This window comes from Mesoplodon mirus, assembly GCF_964341445.2.
Source record: "Mesoplodon mirus genome assembly, chromosome: 5".
NCBI classification, from domain to species: Eukaryota; Metazoa; Chordata; class Mammalia; order Artiodactyla; family Ziphiidae; genus Mesoplodon; species Mesoplodon mirus.
In genome coordinates this window covers 83,294,898-83,302,413 of record NC_138980.1, presented here as the reverse complement: position 1 = coordinate 83,302,413, position 7,516 = coordinate 83,294,898, and the positions used below count along the sequence as shown (strand labels likewise).

Below are 7,516 nucleotides of genomic sequence, written 5' to 3'. Positions count from 1 at the left end.
AAGTAACAGCAGCCTCTAATCAAGAGGAACCCGAAGTACTTTGAGATTTCGAATCCAAATCTTTACTATTAGAACTGCACACGTGCACTTGAGGAAACCTAGATTGCCTTAAGCCACACGGAAAGCATTTACATCTATACCACTTTACTTGTGATTGTGAGTTCAAGTCAATTCTAAATAACTTGAGCTGTTTGCGATTTGGAAAACAGCCTGGGCCATATAAATTCTCCCTTAGTTCTTTTTCTGTTACATCTTATGCCAAAGTAAATGGAAGCCATAGAGAACCTTTGAACGCCTCAGTTCTCAAATGACCCCAGTGAAGTTGGATTGGCAGAACCAAAGTTTAGTTTCCAAAGGAAGAATTTTTTTCTTTCCTTCTTGAAGCGTACACGTGACAGCTACCTTCCTTGGGGGAGGATGCAGTCCTTGGAGGAGGAGGAAGCAGGAGGGCTTCCTGGGTCCCCCTGCCCTGGGCCGTGTTTGTGCCTCTCAGAAATGAGCTTTCTGCCATCCGGAGCTCAGCACTGCCCTTCTTGGGGAGCCTTGGAGTCGGCATCCAGGTTTCTTAGCACCGCTGCTTCACAAGTCAGTCAGCTTCACTTTTCCCCTTCCCTTTCCCTTTCAAAAAGAGTTGTCGAAAGCAAGAGGTCTGGAATTCAATGCCACCTCTTCCTGCGGGTTAGGGCAAGTGGCTTAACTTCTCCAAGCTTCAGTTTCCTTTCCTGTGAACAGGAGATTAAAAATAGTTCTGCCCACATGGGTCCCTCTCTTCTCTGAGTGTTTTATTCTTGTACTCGTGACCACACAGTTTATTACATTACATTGTATTCTTCATGATTTATTGATTATTAGTAAATAATTTATTTAAGTATATTTTATAAGAAATAATATATATGTATATGTATATATACATGTTACATAATATAATATATATAACATATGTATTATGCATCACTGTGTTCTTACAACTAGACCACATGCCTCTTGAAAGCAGGGACAGTGGCTTCCACTCCTGTGCATCATCCTTGGAGTCCAGTGCTGTGCTGAGCACAAGATAGGTTCTCAGTAGACAACCAGTTGAGGCAGTCTTATGAAGGTTCCTCTTTAGCCATACTGTGCCTTAGGTAACAAAAGTACTATGCATCAGTCAAGCCAACATTCAGAAAAATTAATTTTACTCCCCTTATATTTTAATGTGTGCTATTTTTCTAGTATATAAATAACCCTGAAGGAAAACAGTGACATTTATGTTTTACACTTTTGCTCTAATGCAAAGGAACATATTACACGTTTTCTAATCCTTTGAAAAACAAACGTTTATGTAAGCCTTTAGAGAGGGAAGTTTAAAAAACGTTTTTTACCCTTAGCCATCAGCTCTAAGTCAGTAGTATTTGCCACAAATTGTTACTATTAGGGCATGTTTAAGAAACAGCATCACATAATTTCTTAATTCATTACCCTGAATTAAATCTCACATTAAGGTGGGCTGTATGTTGTCTGCTATTTAGGGTTGTGTTTCACTCATCTACACACTCACTCCAGGCAGTCACTGTGCCTCTGCTTAAACATAGTTAGGAATGGGGGTCTCACTACATTCCTGGGAACAGCCCTTTTCTGTTTCAAGTAAGGCATCTTGAACTGGTGTACAGAATGTTTAAAGATCTTTCTGAGATGCAGAAGTGTAAATGCCCATAATGGGTATTACTATTGAAGGAGCATGGAGAAGACTAATTGCTATCCAAAAATCTGCATGACTTGTGTATTATAAACCCGAGAAACCTCTTCTCAAGAGGAGCATATTATAGGCTCTATAGCCTATACAATTGGGTGCACCAATTGCAAATGATTAGGGAAAGATCGAGAACAGTCAGCAGAAAATCCACGATCTCCACAGCGTGGAGAGGCAGCAGTTTCAGAGTCACTCATTCCTGGCTTTGATTCCTGTCTCCAGTACTTAAGCAGCTTTGAGCAATTTACTTTTGTCTCTGGTCTTGTTTTCTCATCAGTGACATAAAAATGATATTAAGGATTAAATGAGGTTACATTTATTAAAGCAAAACACCAACACAATGTCTGGTTCAAACTGGTGTTAAACAGTAACCAGTATGAGCATTATTATTGTGTTATCACTATATTATTATTACTGTTATTAGTATAAACTCAAGGGTGCAGTTGACAGTGAGGTAATGGATGTTTCTTAGGGAAGAAAAATGTGGTGTGGGGACTCTGAGTTGGCTACCTGTCTTAAGAGGCAACTGGGGATAGGGGGTTTAATAGGAAGTGTCAGCCCCCAAACTCCACCTCCCCTCAGTGGAATTGCAAGGTCCAGCTATCCTACTTGTTTACACTGCTGTAAACCTCTTACACATACCCTTATTAAAAGGGTTGTTGGGTACGTAGTACTGATCTCATCCTTATGTAGGTAAAATACCAGCTAATTTCTTATCACTCTAATCTGTATTTTTTGGTCGGGCCAGTATTGTCCAATTAAAACAACTCTTCCCCCACCAAAAGCCCTGAGGTGCAGTGTTTGCTAATTTCCATGGTATAAGTACTCTCAGCATACCCAATTTCAAGCTTCCAACGTGCAGTCACTGAGCACAGAGTTGGGAAGAGATGTGCACAGTTGCTCAAGTCAGAGCAAGCTGGCTCCAGAGCACCACTGGGTCAGAGTGAAGCATGTGTTGTGACAGTACAGGATACGATGATTGACAGAGAAACTTACAAGCAACTAGAATAGAGGGAAAATTGTTTGTCTTCAGAATGGGCAACAGAATTCATCCAGAAAGCGATTACTTGAGCAGCGTGTTTCAATGACGCTTTTCTGTCCTTACTCTGTACTCTGCAGTCATACTTAGGACAGAAATCTTTTCCTAGCCTCTTGTGCCCAGTTGGCGGTTGGGTGGGGTCTCCCTAATGACTTCCAAATTATCAGACTGTTTCTTTAACCAGTAGTTTAAAGATTTGGTCTTGGATGTAATGCCCATGTTTATAAAAATGTCTTCCTTCCTCCCTTCTCTTTTCCCTCCCTTGCTTCCTTCCTTCCTTCTTTCCTTCCTCCCTCTCTCCCTCCCTGTCTTCTTTATTCCCTTCCCTGTGGCAGCACAGTATTTTCTATCCTCTCTTTTGTAATCCTAACAACCCCAAGAGATCATCAGAACAAGTCATAGTATATCTGCTTTGCAAAAATGGTAGAGGAATTAGAAAACTGCTATACTTCATAAATCTCTATCATGTTATTAATGTCAAAATATATAATTTTGAGGGCTTCCTTGGTGGTGCAGTGGTTGAGAGTCTGCCTGCCGATGCAGGGGACACGGGTTCGTGCCCCGGTCCGGGAGGATCCCACGTGCCACAGATCAGCTAGGCCCATGGGCCATGGCCGCTGAGCCTGAGCATCTGGAGCCTGTGCTCTGCAACGGGAGAGGCCACAACAGTGAGAGGCCCGCATACCACACACACACACACACACACACACACACACACACACACACACACACAAATATATATATATATATAATTTTGACATCAAATAATGTCATATATAATAACAATATAATAACAAAATATGTAATTTTGTTATTTGGAAATCTTCATGGTTATTCAGACACCCTCACTTCTTTAATATTTTTTATGAGTGGAGAGGGTCATTTCAGCCTCTGGCTACCTTTCTTTTGCTGTCACAAATTTAATTTTGTTCTCTCCCTCATTACAGTGCTATAAATACATTTCTGAGAACTTTTAATGAAATGATGATACCTAGCACTTTCTCGTTATAGTTAATCCCCAGAGATGATAAAACAGAATCCTCTTGAGAAGCTGTTTTGTTTCCAGCAGCTCAGCGCTGGAGCAAGTAGAATTCTGTTACAGACCATCTCCGAACTCTTAGGGTGAGGGTTGTGTCAACGTAGTGAATTAGAAAAACCCAGGTCTTCTCACTAAAGACTTCTTAAAAGTTTTTCAAGTGCCTAATGACTCAAACTGAAGAAGAAGACATCTGAGCTCACTGATTTGCCATTTACCATGAAGCCCTCTGCAGATGTGCTTGAGATCATTGCTTGCACCCTTCTAATCCTTGTGAGCTTTGTTGGAAACATGTGTTTATTTTATTCTACAAGGAAATGTATGACTGGGCGTTTAAAGACATCCTTTCTTCTGATTTTCAGTCTTACATTTGTCCACCTCATTAAAAACTTGGTGGTGAATGTCATAAAAATAGTTTATTCTTCTGGTTTCATGTCGGATTCAGCTGGCTGCAAAGTTCTACACTTCATGGCAGCCCTGACGACTTCCTGGCCATCTAGTTCATGTTACACTTTGCATTGCTCTACCACCAGAAGCTTTACCAGACTGTCCAGCCCTTGAGTGAGCCTCCAAACCCAGACCATCAGAAGCATTCCTTGAAGGTGGTTTCTGCACTTTGGATGGCTGGTGTGGCACTGTACCTCCCAGCTTTACCTTATACTAGAAAATCAGAATACCTGAATGCAGGAAATGAATCAGACCCCTTGTCTACTAACAGGATTCACGTGGATTGCCTAATTGACTTTGGAAACAAGCAAGTAGAGTTTTACTATGGGAAAGTATTTGGGGTTCTGATTGACAGTCTTCCTTTAGCCATCTTAGTCTTTGTTTCTGGATGTCTTTTCTGCTTTCAGAAAGAAAGATGACATACGGTGACATCTGGATTAGAGATGGTGATTCAGAAATTGAAATCCTAAGAGGGGCCAAGTTTAGTATTTTATTAATGTGGCTGATCACTCCACTTTGGATTTCTCATTTTGTCTTAGTCTATTTCTTGAAAGACTTGGCAGCCTGTGCCCTTTTTCCAGCTGTTCTCACAGCCCTCTCTTCAGGCTTCTCTGCTCTCAGTCCTTTCCTGCTTATGCTGGTGAATTACAAAATGAAGTTGATGTCCTTCTGTGATGCCAAAGAGGAAAAACTCACACCACAGCCTGCAAATGTTATTCTCTCTCCATATGCTTACTGGGAAAAAGCTCGGTTTTAGTCTTTGGGAAACAGACCCTATCAATGGAAGGTTCAGCTGAAGTCCCCATAGGCCTCATCAATAGATATTATAGTTTCTGCAAGAGGTACTAGAAGATTGACACCTCCTCAAAAAAAACCTTCTGAGGGAAACTGTGCAAGAAGATATATGAACACAAGGTTATTGTAAGTGGAGAAAAACTAGTCATCTCAACGTTTGTTATTCTAGACAATACCACAGTTTTTAGTGTAGAAATTCTTGACTGACTCAACAGTGATCACAGCCTGGAAGTGAGCTCAACAAACAATTGATTAAGTATTTACTCTGTGTAAGATACTGTGTTAAAAAATAGCATATTGTGGAAACTGAGGATCACACATCCCAGCTGAATTCCTAAAGGTACTTAACAGTAATCTTGTGTTTTCATCTTATGTTTTTCTTGAAATGCTTTGACACATATTGGAAATGTATTAGTTAAGTGTGCAATGTTCAGTTTTTGCACTGTCAATTGTGGTACCTCATCTAAGCCAGAAATAGATTTTGATCACTTTCCTTCCTCTAAGTATCTTTAGTAAATTCGGGCTAGGTAAAAGAATTGGATGAAAGAATTAGTGCTTGCCAAATCATACCTGTGTGTATGTACAGATGTGCAAATATTTGGTTACTACAGACATTTAGCCTACTCTTCTTACTTAATCACCTAAATATCAAGCTATACTCCTCTTCAGAAAAAAAGGGATATTTATTTTACAAAGAGTTTATTTCCTGTTTTGGTTATTAAATTAGTACATTTTAATTGGAAGAATTGATAAAATATCCATAATAAGCTTTTCTGAATTTGGTTTTAATAAAAATAAGCACATTATAATTATAATTTAAAACACATGACCAGGATTTTATTTTTTACAGTTAGCCAGTGTAGCCATTTGAACTGCTTCAAATTCAATGATTAATAATTTTAAATATCTTATGATGCATACATGTTGTATAAGCATTGAATTTTTAAGCTAATTCTTATTCAATTCTTGTATTTTTTCATTTTCCTTTTATTAGTAGACATAGGATTTACTATATTGTAGTTCTAGTGAATGGATATTCCTAAATAGAGATTCTTGCTCTGAAAAGGCTGCATCTAAAATTATAAACCTGGATCTCATTAACAGGAGAAACTTAGAACATCTTTTTTGCCATGAAGTGCTACCGAGAAGGGAATTTTTAAAGTAACCAAGGCCCAAATTTTGTAGGGTTTGGTAGGCCAATGTCTGTCCCTTGTATAGCACTGGGAATTAAAATACACACACACACACACACACACACACACAGACTTAAGACCTTCTGAGGTTTCTGGGTGGTCTTCATGGGAAATGCTTAGTTGAGTCCACTGAGGAAGTTTAATCAGAAGGGCACTAGGCATGGATCCTGTATAATGAAGTTAACATCTGTGGAGATGGAGAATATGGGGAAGAGGTCACCATCTTTTAATTAAGTGCAGATGTAGCCAGGGCTGGGATCAGCCATTGATCTTAGGTAGTAGTTCTCAAATGGGGTTCTGGGACCAGCAGAATCAGCATCATCTGAGAACTTGTTAGACATGTAAATTCTCAGGCCCCAACCCAGACCTACTGAACCAGAAACTCTCAGGGTTGGACCCAGCAATTTGTTTTAATAAGCCTTCTGGTTGATTCTTTTGCAGGCTGAACTTTGAGAACCACTGGTCTAGCATTACTCCGAAGTTTAATGCTCACAAACGATGAGAGGTATAAGAACGAATCCAAGATAACTGACTCCTGATGTAGTCTTTAATGCTCCCATGCACAGTGCTGTTTTGTCTACTTCTCTCTAAAATTTGAATCAGGATTGTCATCTGTGCTGCATACATTCTCAATAATAATTGCCAAACAAATCAACTGTAGAAATCAAGCAATCTTTGCAAAATCAAGAGTAAAGCATGACCACTTCAGGTGCGCCAAAAATCTGAAACTTGGAGAGTTTCCGGTACATAACTGGTAAGGGATCCAGTTCCATAGTTCCTTTCCAGAAGCCAGTGCAGGACATGGTTGGCATATGCCCAGGCTCAACTTCCCAGTGCTAAAAATGTTTCCTTTTCCTTCCCAGATATTTTCTTTTTGTTTGGGCCTCATTAGGTCATAGTTTTGTCCTTGTGGAATTGATAAGTTTTCATCTACAACAGAGAGTAAATTGTATTCTCACTGAATGAACAACATTCCAGTTCGCTTTTTAAAATTATTCTCCCTTTAACTCTCTGGCTCTCTCTCTCTCTTTCCTCTCCCTTAACCTCCATATTTCATTCACATTCCTGGTGGGATCAGGATGGCAGATGAAATAGGATAAAGGAAGTTCGACAAAGGTTGTCATGGTAGCACCTTGGAGAGGGGTCAGAGTTGGTCAGGATGGTCCTGAGGTCCTGGATCAGGACCGCACAGAATGTCTGACTTAGAAGGTCATCTGTTCCTCCTTTCCAATGCAGGATTCTCATCTTTCTCCCTCAGAATATCTCTCCAAACCTCT

The 7,516-nt window shown here is 39.9% G+C and overlaps 1 pseudogene across 1 annotated transcript; it reads left to right on the top strand.

The window, feature by feature from the left end:
• The first annotated feature begins 4,023 nt into the window (after nucleotides 1-4,023).
• On the top strand, nucleotides 4,024-5,008 carry LOC309805381 (annotated as a pseudogene). Its single transcript has one exon. The product of its transcript is annotated as an uncharacterized misc_RNA (transcript).
• Nucleotides 5,009-7,516: the final 2,508 nt, after the last annotated feature.